Genomic DNA, 13588 nt, shown 5'->3' with positions numbered 1-13588 from the left:
AGTTAACTAGTAAACTAGATACCAAGGCTAACTTCACGAATACAGCTAACAATCATCTTAGTTTTTAACATTTCCAGTATGAAGATTGAACTTGGCTTTCTCGATATTTCAACTTTTGACTTTCCATATTTCATAGTTCATAGCAACAAACCAAGCAATACTAAAAGTCTTATCATTGTCTAGCATCAAAAACATGTTTGTGTATAGGAGAACCCTTTCTTACACAGACAATAAAACTCGAACAATTGCACTAAAAATAAACCCTTCCAAACTAACAATCACTTGAGACCACCAACACCAGTAGAAAAATACCTTCAAACCTATAACCTACAAAACGACTAAAGCAACGATCGACGAAGTATGAAATTGAAACCCTCCAGACCATATTTACAAGGATTCGCCAGCTGAAAAATGTATCCACCACTTTGCAATTGGTACAGTAGAATGAGCAGCAATACAAACAGTTAATACACCAACCTGTTTGTAACTAATGTGTCCACAGAATTAGACCAGGAAACCTCTCAGAGTTCGTTACCATCCCAAGGACTGCAATGTTCGCCCCTCCTCCCCGACACAAGCCATTTGAAACGAGAAGTATGCATTACTTCACAACAGCACCCGCAACTGAAACCAGAGTGGATAGCATGGTTCTAAACTTGACTGTTGCAGTACAATAGCGCTCCACATCGCCCGCCTGCTTTACATGTGCTCAGCTGTTGGCTGCTCAGCTGATGTCATGCCTTTGGAATTTCCCCATGACAGACCGGTCTATTTCTGTGGAGGGGGGGCAGGTCAAAGTCTAGTAGACAAAATTACGTTGTATGTGCCACTATGCACGATTATGCAAACTCATGTAAGTAAAGTAATCGTTATCAAATCTTTCTCATATAATAGACATACTTTGATTTTTTTGTATTCATTGTGTGGTCTACTACCAGTTCAAATATGCATGTGATTGTATTTAACAATTAAAGGGCTGAGAGGAGATGACAAAAATTCATTACCAAAGTCCCTCAGTACACATTACATGCAGATAAAGACAGATCATACAGTCACTATAACTACACATTTAGGCAAATGCACAAAGAGATGCCATCACTTTGTCTTCAAATGGGATATATTTTACACAAAGTAACTCGATCACATTCAGGTATCGAATTTCCAAGTGGGCGCATGACATATTCCAAAACTGCGGTCAAGACCTCTGGCTGCTTAAGTTTCAAACAGACCTGAGTTTCAAACAAATAGTTCTAAAATTTAAAGGGGTTTTTTGAAGCTCGACTTACTGTTGAAAATCATTGCTATCCACTATAAAATCCTAATTCAGGGCTCGAAATACTGGGTGCATTGTGCACCCAGGTGCACCCAAAATTGGAACTGTGCACCCAATTTTTTTCAGTGGGTGCACAGGGTGCACCCAAATATTTTCTTAGGTTTATGTATGGAAAGATATCGAGTATACTATTATACATCATATTTTTGACATCTAAGTGTTAGAGAGATAATAAAAATGTCTGTCATGTTACTTGTTTAAGAATTTGATAGCTTGTAACTAAGTTTTGTTATTATGTTTTTTTAACATTCTACTTAAATTCAAGTGGTGCACCCAAACATTTTTTGGTGCACCCAATTTTTTAGGCTGGGTGCACCAGTGCACCTAATCCCAAAAATGAATTTCGAGCCCTGTAATTACTATCCACACTCTATGAGACAAAATGTCTCTACCAAAATGAGAAAATTGACAATTTCCAGTACGCAAAAATGTAGGTAAATTGGGTGGACCTTTGTAACATTCAAGTGCCTGTTCATATTTTCTCACCAAAATGGTTCACACAAATCAACAAAATCAAAACGGCAACAAGTACAACTTCAATACTGTTAGTACAATATGACAAAAGAACTCATTTTCAAGTAACTATCAATATTACTATGTATACAAACAGTGTAACTATAACCAGGGCTCTAAATACCACCTGCATATGAAGGTTAGTGCAGGTAAGATTGGAACTGTGCAGGTATTTCTGTTGTCTACCTGCACCTAACCTGCACTGGTCCTTGTACTGGGTTTTATATATAAATCATTATTAAATGTCATATGATGCAAGTGAATGTGGATTGTTATAAGCTGCATTGACTTTTACCACCTATAAAGTATAAAAGAAACAATATCAATGGTTCCTGAACAATTTTAGATTTATAGTATACTTCCTAAATTCAGAGTGGTGCAGGTAAAATCTGTCTGGTGCAGGTAATTTTCAATGTTACATGCACCAGTACAGGCATGCAGAAAAAAGTATTTCGAGCCTTGATAATAATGTGCTTCTATACTAATTTCCTATGCAAATGATATGCAGTAGAACGCTTTGCCTGAGGGTGCAGGTAGTCATTACCAGTATGGGGTACTAACATTCAATGGAACGGGATACTCAAATACACAGCCAACAATGGACCCTATTCCTCTGTACTGGTAGTATATAATCTACCACCAACAAAAGGTTGGGTTTTAAACAGCGTTTATATGTTAACAGCAAGGTTTGTTTTGCAAAAAGGATGCATTTTTTAATAGAAACAAATCATGGTAAAAATACAGTAGCTTGTTTCATTTTTTTAACAATGCTATAAAATAAAGCAGTTATTTCAGCTGACAATATTATCATCCATGGTTCTTGAAGCGTTCGTTTTTTGTTGAATTTAAGCCTGACATTTCTCAATATTCAGAGTCATAATATTTCACAATCAAGGTTCTTATCGACAACATACATGTAATCTTGATATTCTGTCAAATAGATGAAATACATTCCAGTTATTCATACAAGTATTACTACCCAAATCTGACCCAGTTTTGAAGCATGTCTTCATGTATCACACAGTAATATTACCTGTATGTGGATTCACCTGTCAAAGATACAATTCAGGACAATAAAACAAAAAACTGACCTTAATGGCTTAAACCCCTGCACACAAACACGGGATGTACATATTGCAGATGTTTACTGGGGCAGTGTATGGCACCTCCTACTGCTAGCATCACATGGAGGTTTTTACTCCAGTGAGAGGGCATTGTTATCACCAGCCTGCAATGCCTCTTCTACACTCCAGGGGGCACTCATTCATGCAGAACAGGGGCTACTGACCAATGGCAACTCAGGACTACAGGGACAATCTGCATGCCCTTTTTCCATAGGCCTATTTTGATCCATGAAGTTTCGTCAGGTTGGTACGTCACTGAATAAAGAGACTCTTTTTTCCATGCAAACATTGCTTTCTATTGAAATTATTGTCACCAACGTTTATTCTCAGATGGTCACTGAAACATTAGTGAGAATAAAGAAATGGTTCTGAAAAAAAGTCTCTTTATAATTCAGCCTATTTGGATTCCCGTGATTCGTAGAGAATGTCTTATTGACGTATTTCGTAACAAGGTGGCCAAATTTCGCAAATCTTTGATTGTGGAGTTATGCCTAGGGGGTTCTTCTGAATCTAGGGTAAAATGTTGTCAGGACCCCCATACAGACCCCCAGGGTGGGGCAAATATTTAGCCTGTATTTTCTTAACAAATTCCTCCATCCGGTCCTACTTTCTGTTTCCAAGATCACCCCCACTCCACAAAAGAGCATCTAAACAAACACTACTAATTCAATCACCATCTGAATGGGTGATAACACTGGTCTTAAATATTTCATGGGCGGTGATTCCCTTTCACGAGTGCTTCTGTCCACATTATGGATTGAAAAGAAGTGATAAAGAGGGGATTGGGAGCTGAATGGTTTGTCAGTTCACACATGGTTGTCAGTGGGCACTGGAAGCCATGGCATCTGTGTGTACATTACTATCCAGAGGAATGGACCAAGCAAGGGTTGTTAGGCCTAGGGAAAAAATGTTGTTTCCCGACCTATTAAACCAAGAAAATCCTGCTGACCCTAAACTTTTTGGGGGTTGGACATAGCTTCCTTTTTTTTTATTCAGCCTGCTCCCTATTCAAGTAAAAAAAACCTGCTTGTTCTATCTATTGAGGCTGTATCCACTGATTTGTAACAATTATGTACAATACTGAAGTTTGATGTTAAAAACATAGTGTCCTCATCATTTCGTTTCTACTTTGTTAAACTGTATTGTTCAACTTCAGTTTTGTCCAAAGACTAAAAAAAGGAGATAATTCCTACCTATCAACTCTTATTTTTCGAGGACTGGGAGGATTTCAAGCATTCCTCTTTCTATGAGTCACAGTGAAAGAATTTAGTTCACAGTTAATTATAGCCTACCCACCAAGCTTTGGCATCAGTTTATTTGTTAGAGGAAAGGAGAGGGAAAGAGAGGGGCAGGGAGGAAGAGAAAGAGACAGCAATAGAGAGACACACAGAGAGAGAGAGACAGTAAGGGAGAAAGAAAGAAAGAGGGGGGAGAGGGGGAGAGAAAGTGACAGAGGGAGAGGGAGCGAGCATGGAGAGCCAGAGAGGAAGGAACAGAAAGGGAGAGGGACAGAGTGAGAGGAAGAAAAAAGAGAGGGGGAGAGAGAGGGGAAGAGAAAAGAAGAGGGGGATGAGAGACAAAGATAAAGCTAAAGGGAAGAGGGAGAGAGAGACTCAACTGGTTTGTTAATAGCAAACAAGGATGAAGGAAGGGCACTTGACTGGAAAATCTTCCTGGGTTGTTTTTCGACCTTACTGAAACAACAGCAAATCTTTTATCAAAACCATCCCAGAGGATCCCACGCTCATTACACGTTTGATGATCCCCTAAGGCTCCTGATCAGGCATGAAGGATTATCCCAGATTATCCCTGGGACTGTCAACAGTAACAGGATCTGGACATCACTGGGAGCGGTAATAATGGAGTTGTCAAACTATGTACTGTCAATCTTGACTTGTTGGTGATGGTTGTTTTCCCACTGACGAATTCTGCTCGAAAAACCCATTACGCAAATATTCAGATCCCCGTACTACTACTACTGTACTACAGATTTTTATACTGAAGGTCTCATACCACCGACTGTACCAACATAAAATGGTAAATATAAAAACATACACCTTCTACACCTGCAAATCCAAATAAAACAGCATATCTGGAGCCATTTTTCTTTCAATTGTAAGCACACTCATTCGTTGGGCAATAAAAAACTGTACTGCAAATCTCTAAGCTATTTGAGCTGGTTTTCCTGGTGCCTCTCTATTAGTCTATATATCAAAACCATGACACCAAAAATAGCATATGTGTTTGTGTGATCCGCAAAAACCTCCTTTCACTCTCATCGCTTTATTTAATCCCTGCAAAACCAAATGAATCTACAGTGTTTACTTTGTTCCAACTGGTTGGTGGATCGGAAATGATCTGTGTATGGCACCAAGCAAACTTGTTCTGGGATGAAGAGAAAAGCTGATGTCCAAACATGCTAATACTGGTCTACAATAGCCATCATGACAGACATGTTCCAGGGATAGGAGTTCCTACAAACTTGTGTTATGGTCCAAGTAAGATGTTACAAAAGCTTGGGGATTAAAATCTACATTAAATTTTGTGGTGTTGGGAATAAGATCACTACAGAGTAGCTCCACCTAGAGAGCAGCTAGCAAACTGCAGAATTTTCCAGATTCTTGCAAACATGATTCTGACAATGACATACCGTAATTTCTCAAACACATGAAGGAAAAAAGAAAATGTGTACTGTATAACTTAGATCTTTTCAAGTAGTCAGAGATAACCCCAAAACAACGAGCTTGTAACTTCCATATCTAGATATCTACAATGTCAATGTAGTTTGTAAAAAGTTTATACAGTGACTATCAAACTTGCCTAAGAAAACCACTCAGGAGACCAATAAAATTGCCTTTGTGGACAGGTGGTCACTATACTATAATTATAGACAGGATTTTTAATGCTTGAGTCAATGGAAAAATTATCTAAGAGACCATCAGAATGTCTGACAGTAGTAATTGTGAAAAATACCACAGCCTTAATTCAGATGTCACACTACAACTTAGTACAAGCAATTTTTTTTCTTTAAATCTCCTTGGAAGACTAAAGAAACAGTGCTAAGTCAGCTGCTAGCAGTGCAGACCAACATTTAGGCCAGGAGTTGATTAGAACCAATTATCTTAAGTAATACCATCAGACCAGGACAAGAAAAGGAAGGAAGGAACAAACTGGACAAATGAAGTCCTCCTGTCCTGGATTCTGTGATAATTAATCCCTGCTTTACTAAGAGACTTTACATGTCTACCAGTAACTCTAATCATTTCCAGTTTCTAATTCTATACTACTGTACATGCAGAAATGTTGGCGGTGGTTTTATGTCTGCATTTTTTGCGGTGGCCACTTCACCGTGAACCACCGCAAAAGTTTTTATATCATAGGTTTTGACTGCAGTATGGTGCTACCATGAACTTAAAACCACTGCAATCGCAAACACTCCATTTTCCAGCTACCGCAAAAGTAAATCCCCGCGAACGTAAATGCATTTATAGTAATTTCTAGCCAGGGTTGGACAAGTCCAGTCTGATTGTCCCAGGCAAGTGAAAGTGCTGATCGGGCAAGTGCATGTCCTACCCACTCTTGCCCGATCAGGCAAGTAAGATTGACTGAGATTTGATATACATGTACTTGCTGTTTTTGTTTTTTTTTACAGTCATGGCATCAAGCATTGTGAAAACGTAGCAATAGTAAAAGAATTTTATTACTGGAAGTGAAAATACAAAGAAAAATATTTTTTTTCAAATTTTGGGCAAGCCAAGTCTTACCTCGAGAAAGTAAATTTTTCATGTACTTGCCTGACAGACGACAGGACAAGTGAATTTTAGTTGTTTTTTTTACAGAACTTGTTAAACCCTGCTAGCTTCTCAATGAAGGGGTCTACATGGGGGATCCTTACATCCCTTCCAAAAGACAGGTGCATCCCCAACTGAGATGACCTATCCAGGACTTGAACTGGGATCTCTTATTTTTAAGTTATTAGAACCAGAAGGTCAACTGTGAGGCTGCTATCAGTTGAGCTACAGGGACATCCCCTGAAGTAGTATATCAGACAGTATTTCAAGTCTATACAATAACACTAGTACACATACATGTATACCTTGGTAGATGCTTGGCCTCTTTGCAACAAAACTCCATATCTGGAACTTTTCTTGTGCCAGTTTGAAGCTAACAGTCCTAAACTATACATCCAAAACAAATTAAGGTGTCCCAGCGCAGCATAAGGAACTCCATGTCCCTACTAGTACATGGGCCGTGTTTTTCCCCTAGCCTTCTAGCCTGTGTTGTCACAGTGTTTAAAACACAATGGGGGAGCTCTAACATCAAAGTGATGCCACTCCCATTGATCAATACGACTCCAAACTTCAAGTGGTGCTTCAGAACTTACATGTAGGCAATGTTGACATGGATAGCTCTGCGCTGGGATTTAGGAGCAAATTCCAACTTCAAGAGAAGATAATACTGCTTCCCTAACCAAAATCACATGCGTCATTGGGACTGCCATTAACTACAAATCTGCCAAAATTCAAACAAGTCTATCAAAAGGACCATTGCTCCTTGACGGGGGTAAAAAATTACTTGATACTGCATTGGTATACACACATACTAAAATATGTGGACTTTTCATGTTTGATTTGTATGATAAAAATGAAAAAGGACGCTAAGAACTGATGAGAATGTGGCAACTTTAGGGTATATATATTAAGTTACGATTTAAGTTATACTTGATAAGCTATAAGTAATTTAGTAGAAATTTGTAAGAAGCATCGAAATTAAAGGTAACATGGACTGATTTAAAGTTGGCAGACTTCAGCCCCTTGCAATGCTGCAATATTCAATAACACAGAGTCAAACACACACACACACACACTCACTCACTCAATCACTTAACTCACTCACTCACTCAATCACTCACTCACTAGCCTGGTTACCAAACCCCAGCCCGATCTCAAGTATCTATCGTGCAGGGCAAAAGATATTTTTGAGGTTGGGGTATGGTATCCAGGCTACTCACTCACTCACTCACACACACAATTAAAGTTATACATAATGTGTTATATGCAAACACATACTCATACACCATGGCACACTCAAAAGTTTCAGACCACAGCATCTTCTTAAAATAGAATGACAAGAGGAAAACACAGTTTAAGAAGATGTTAGTTTTCACCAGGGTGAGAAATATGTAGGTAGGGAGGCATGCACCAACAGTGGGACACTGTGTACAGGACAAACACAAACCTACAACTTCAACGAGCAAGTGTTCCAAGATCTCCTACCTCCATGAAATACTTTCTCTTATGTCTTGTTTAATTGTACCCTGGAAACCTTTGACCGTTTCAAAACCATATCCAGTTGCTTGAGTGACTACTTTTTGGCGTATCTTATTACCTGGATGTCTAAACTACATCGACGTACCCTGGAAAACTGTACTTTAAGCCAGGGCCGGCAGAGAATTTGTTCGGCACCCAAGGCAGGTCTAGCTAGGCCGGCAAGCTCTCCCTGCACGACAAATCCCCAAAATGCTTAAATCTAGCCAGTTTAGGTCGTTGGAAGACATTCCGCTGCTACTGAACAGATTCTTGGTCGGTCGTGGTTAAAAGTCTGGTTTTCCAGGGTGGTTTAACTGCTGTTGATTAATCAAGCAAATAATGTTTTGATTCAAAATACATGTGTCCATTTATTAGTTTAACCACTGTCCTTTATGGGCTAGAAAGTGGAAAAACAAAAACACTTTACTGCAAAAACACAAACAAACAGACCCCAAAACAATACCTCCCCATGAATTAGTAGCCTCTTCCAATGACCCCATGACCTGGAGTGTCTGTAAGCAGTAGTAAGGTAACTTTGATTATGACAAATTTCTAGCAACTCTATATGCATGTATACAGCATTTGAAAATACCTACAGAAACACACACACAAGCAATCAAACAGAAAAACTACAAACATTCCAAATTGAATTTTGTACCTTGATTGATATACCATGTCTTGTGTAATACTTTGTCCTAAAAATTAGGCACATTGCATAGCTTTGAGTCAGCTGGTTGTAATATCATTAAAACACCAGAAGCGATCTACCTTTGCCAAAGCCTGGCCTGCATTTCTAATCTAAGAGTCAGTAATGTAAACTTGGCATGACACTTAAAGTTGAACTTTGAAACACTAAAATTAATGACCTCCATAACACTTTTGAGATAAGCTCTGTTTATAACCTGTAGGTAGTCAGCCCAGAACATCTAAAGGGTTGGAAACTGACCAACATAACCTGACTAGCACACGACGCTACAAAAATGTAGGGTTTATATACTTAATAGCTTTTCCACCTGTGGAGTCATCTTCAAGCTGTGAGGCACTGAACGTTACTACTTTTTCAAAGCACCAACTGTCAGATGTAAGAGTTTTATACCGACTACTTACAGATGTACAGCTAATATTGCAGAATCACTCAAGATGCGCAGCATGCAGATCGCTCCGAGCTATTTTATTTTACGTAATTTGCTTCGAGGATGGGAAAATTTACTGTACAGCAATGACAGCATATTTCCCGTAAAGCGCAATTGAGCCTTAAAATTTCACATGAAACATAATGGGGCATACAAATGTCTTAGTGGATTTAACGTAAAGCGTTGTTGACCAGAGTTGGACGAGTCCATTAGGCCTATTGTCCAGGGCAAGTGAAAGTGCTGATCGGGCAAGTGTATGCCCTACCCCACTTGTCCGATCGGGCAAGTAAGATTTTTTCATGAGAGAGATTTTGATATACTTGCTCCCTTTCACAGTCATAGCTTCAAGCATTGGTCAACACAGAAAAATAGAGCCAGCAATAGAAAATGGAATTGAAAATACTTACACAAATGTCATAAAAATGTCCGAACAAGTGAAACTTTGGTTCGGTCAAGTAAATTTTCTATCATATCTATGTACAAGTGAATTCTATAAAACTTGTCAAACCTTGTTGGCAATCCCAAGTTTAACTTGAAGAATTATCAGAACCCCCCATGCAGAACCTCCTAGCTGAAGAGACACATGTCATGAGCACAACAGAGATGACTCACCTGGCCTGGGGGCAGGTAATGTCCTGCTGTAACACCTGGTGGGTTGGGAACAGTACAGGAAAACCAGTCTAGACATTTTTTTAGCCCAAATACAGCCAATGTGCTTTCTATATTACCCTCTGACTTCAACCAGCCAATGTTCACAGATCACCGAGCCGTCCCCCTCAATGTAATTGTAACAGTAGATTTTCACACAGGTTTAGGAAAAAAAATATGCATATATCATGGTTTCTGGTGACTTTGAAATTTGGGTATCTTCTGGCAAATACTCAATTAGAAAATCTGACCCAATGCCATTGACAACCACTACAGTCAATTGTGAAATATTGCATATCACAGTGAATGGCTAAAGGCTTTACAGAGTCAGCGGTGCAACAAGGAGGCATACAGATTTTAAAAAACTCTGTCTACCAAAAGCCTTTCTTCTAAAAGTTCTATACACCACAATGAATGAATGATCCATTCCCTTGGTTCGCTTAGTTCTCTGTATTATTTAAAGAGAGAATCAAACAAAAGAACAGTATATGGTTCGACAGAAATCAATCAATCAATCAATCTGATCAAGGACAACTGCTAAATGCCCTGGTTTAATTTATTCACTGCCCAAAATTGTGCTAAGGTACAGACCCTAGCTATTTCTCCCTTGACTCAAATCACTTGACCCTCACCGTTTTTTTTCGGCCATTGCACAAAGTACAAAGTTCAACCTATCTCTGGAATACACAAAATAAGTACCACAGAAAAATTCTGGCTAGAGGTCATAGGTCAAAAGGTGGGAACCTTGCTCTTAAGAAAAACAACCTGGTGCTACACAGAAGTCAAGTATGCCATTATGATATTAATGCAGTTATCACAAGCTGTGATCTGTACTTTCTATACGTAGTAGAGAGTTTGGAAATTATTCTACAGGAGCAAAGAGGTTCAAAATGCTCCTTCCTAAGCTAGAAAAAGAAAATTGCACATCAACAAATCCCTCAATGGTAACAAAACCTGTTGACCTTGAACTGGTGTAAGAGTATTTATGCTAAAGAAGTTGTTTCCTAGGGACACTCTCTAAACAAGGCTGCCTTACTGGGCCAGTTTCTCAGTCCTACATCCAAAGTTCACACACTGCTTAGAAATGGTTATGAACTTGGTCACACCAACAGTAGTGTTTTCCCAGATGGTGTTGTCCTGGATCCCAGATTGGAGGACAACCATAGCTCAGAGCCATGAGTGCTTGGATATTGTACACTTACACAACAGTCCCAACACCTAACACTTGATTAAAAAAATGCTGTGTTTCTGAATACCTGACCGATCCTAGCAAAAACCTGGTGACCAAGCCCATATTTTTTTCATTTCGTCGACCGCCGACAAGGGTCATAAAGTTTTTTCTATCTAAAATCTGAGTGATGAAAACATCGTAGAAACATTTCTGACATGTTTTCCTCATTTCTGTACTATTGCAACAGAAAACTGTGCTTAAACAATGTATACCTGCTGTTTAATTATCATTAAATTATCATTATAATATCATGTTGGAAATACCAAATTGTCTTGCCTACTCCTATAGTTTTAAATTACACATCCCACAAATTTCGAGTCTTCTTTGATCAAAGTTCAAACTGTATTTGTTGGATCACTTTGAACAGTCTAATTCTAAAGAAATAAAGCATAATCAGAAACGCTGAATTTATTTCCCCAGGCCTATTACCAAAATGCTCCATTGCACAAGAACGTGCCAGCCTGGTGAGATAGAAATGTAGGAAATTTCAGCATAAATTCCTGGTGATATCCAACACACTAGGGCAGTAGGGCTACCAGACCATGTCTGAATACCAACCCTAGATGTGTCCCACAGACAAGGCCTGCTGAAGAGGGTCTGTATGCCCCCTTTCCACAAAGCGTAGGCAGCCTATTTTTATTTCCTGTAAAAAAAAAATTGTTGCGCCATTTACGTAATTTGTAGCATTGGCAACCACCTACTAATTGCCTTCCTAAAAAAATTGCTGAATACAGCATAAAGCGTTGTCGGGATCCCCCATGTAAACCCTCCGACAAGTATATGCTGAACAAGTTGTTATTCCACACGTAGGGGGTGTCTGCCTGTATGTGGCTCGCATGTGGACTGGATTTTTTCCTTGCTGCGCTGCTTGTTTACATTTTGGCAATCCTACCCAGTCAGGACAAATACTGGGCAAAAGTTGTGTTCACATTTCACGGATTACTACCCAAGAAAGTGCTGTTTTTGTTGGTTTTTAAGTCTACAGCCAGTACAAGACTACTTTGGCTACGAATGTCAAGGTGAACAATTGGTGTTCTCTATAAATGACAATGTAATTGTTACAAATTATGGTTTGATAGTGGTAATTTTACACTATGGACGGACCAGACAAAAAACGTGCATGGTCGGATCGTGTCGTATTTTATGGAGTCCGCAAACATTACTACCATTCTTAGCAGGTTTGTAACCTTGTTAGAGCCCTGGGCGATTTAAAACAATAAGCTGTAAATGGGCAAACAACGATTTAACAAAAGTAATAAGATTAGAACTTACCATAAGAATGGCCTGGAAGGGGGGGGGGGGCAGCCTACTCGCGCCAACCTTACTAGTCGAGTTCGAATCCGGAGTTCTGCATGAAATACCGGTTTCAAATTCCCCTGTCTCTGGTACTTCTGACGGTTTGCGAGACTCTGAACTTCAGTTCTACGCACTTGTGGCCTCCACACGACTTCACTGACGTCGGGACGACTGAAAATAGCCCAAACTTGCCCCGTTGTTTGGGGACAACAGCGCCATTGTGCAAATATCACAACCGGAACTGGACCGGACTCTAACATTATCTTCTGTAGGGGTGTAAGTAGGCAATGACCATGTGAAATAAAGGTGTTTATGCCTTTAGAGATTTACAAACAATTTATATAGTATGTAGAATATACTAAAATAGGGTTAAAACGTTAGACTTTAGAAGTTTGTATATTAACTATCAACGGGAAATTATTAAGATATTATTAACCAAATCTAAAATGTGATTGAACGTTACTCTCCAAGCAGATGTTAGGCTCTGGTTTGTTTTACCCGAATTTACCTGAACCGCAGAGGTATTTGGACGACTTTGTACATATTTTCATCATCTCTCTATTTACCTGGTCTTCTATTTAGGCTGGTCGACAAAAATTAAACCTGATAAAGTAGAAAGCCAGATAAAATGCATTCTCCAAACCAGCCGAGCCTATTATTAAACATCTGCTTGGAGAGTAGGAATACGGACTGTTCTACAAGATGCATCATGGGTGGACATTGGCGCGATAAAATCAAATTATTTTATTTATGCGACGTGGTTTTATACTTGATAATATCAATATCGTTTCTCGAGCAACAAATCTAAAAGAGTAGACGATATCAAAAATAGAACATTTTCTTTAGTATAGTATAGTATAGTATTATCATATAACATTAAGTATTATTTCATTAACATCAAGTTTACTCCAAATGTAACGTTACACCCTTCTGGTATTATGGAACATCAAACCGCTGAAAACCATACTTGCAGCTCTTGTTTTTCCCACTAGCCTCTACCA

At 39.0% G+C, this 13588-nt stretch overlaps 1 protein-coding gene across 2 annotated transcripts in view; it reads right to left on the bottom strand.

The window, feature by feature from the left end:
• Nucleotides 1-12850, bottom strand: part of LOC118431189 (activated Cdc42 kinase-like) — a 92636-nt gene extending 79786 nt beyond the window's left edge. The window contains exon 1 of one of the 2 annotated variants that reach the window (XM_035842312.1): nt 12564-12850. The gene's annotated coding sequence lies outside the window, so the exon portion shown is untranslated. Of the gene's footprint in view, nt 1-477; nt 693-12563 lie in introns of those variants that run through there. The other variant, XM_035842313.1, reaches the window with a different exon arrangement.
• Nucleotides 12851-13588: the final 738 nt, after the last annotated feature.

Source organism: Branchiostoma floridae, chromosome 14 (assembly GCF_000003815.2).
Source record: "Branchiostoma floridae strain S238N-H82 chromosome 14, Bfl_VNyyK, whole genome shotgun sequence".
NCBI lineage: Eukaryota > Metazoa > Chordata > Leptocardii > Amphioxiformes > Branchiostomatidae > Branchiostoma > Branchiostoma floridae.
This window is presented reverse-complemented; position numbering and strand designations above follow the sequence as displayed.